Raw genomic sequence first — 363 nt, 5'->3', positions numbered from 1 at the left:
TATGTATGCCATTTCCTCATCTCAAGAGCAGATAAACATCTCCGGGAACAAAGGGCATCACTTCTGCTTCTGTGTTCCCGAGATTGGGTATACTTCACTGTTGTTCACGCCGAATCCCTCGCAGGTAAGGGCATTTGACATTGTATTCAGACAAAAGGGCATTCTGCTCTAGAGGTGGGAATAACCTGTATGATGAGGACAATATTAAGTGAAAAATGCGCCCACGTCCACCTACCCACGGCCATTTCAGTACACAGAACACATGCAAGTATGGCGAGTTTTTCTTTTTGATTCAGGTTAGTATTATGCTGTAACGATTGCAATAGGAATATGAATTAGATGACACTGTATGAACCTAAGACC

At 43.0% G+C, this 363-nt stretch overlaps 1 pseudogene; it reads right to left on the bottom strand.

Annotated features, from left to right (window-relative positions):
- LOC119587097 overlaps positions 1–363 on the bottom strand; it is an 83,114-nt pseudogene that overhangs the window by 81,468 nt on the left and 1,283 nt on the right.

The sequence above is a fragment of the Penaeus monodon genome, chromosome 22, assembly GCF_015228065.2.
Source record: "Penaeus monodon isolate SGIC_2016 chromosome 22, NSTDA_Pmon_1, whole genome shotgun sequence".
Classification (NCBI taxonomy): domain Eukaryota; kingdom Metazoa; phylum Arthropoda; class Malacostraca; order Decapoda; family Penaeidae; genus Penaeus; species Penaeus monodon.
The sequence above is the reverse complement of the archived record's forward strand: the minus strand, read 5'-3'. Positions and strand labels throughout refer to the sequence as shown.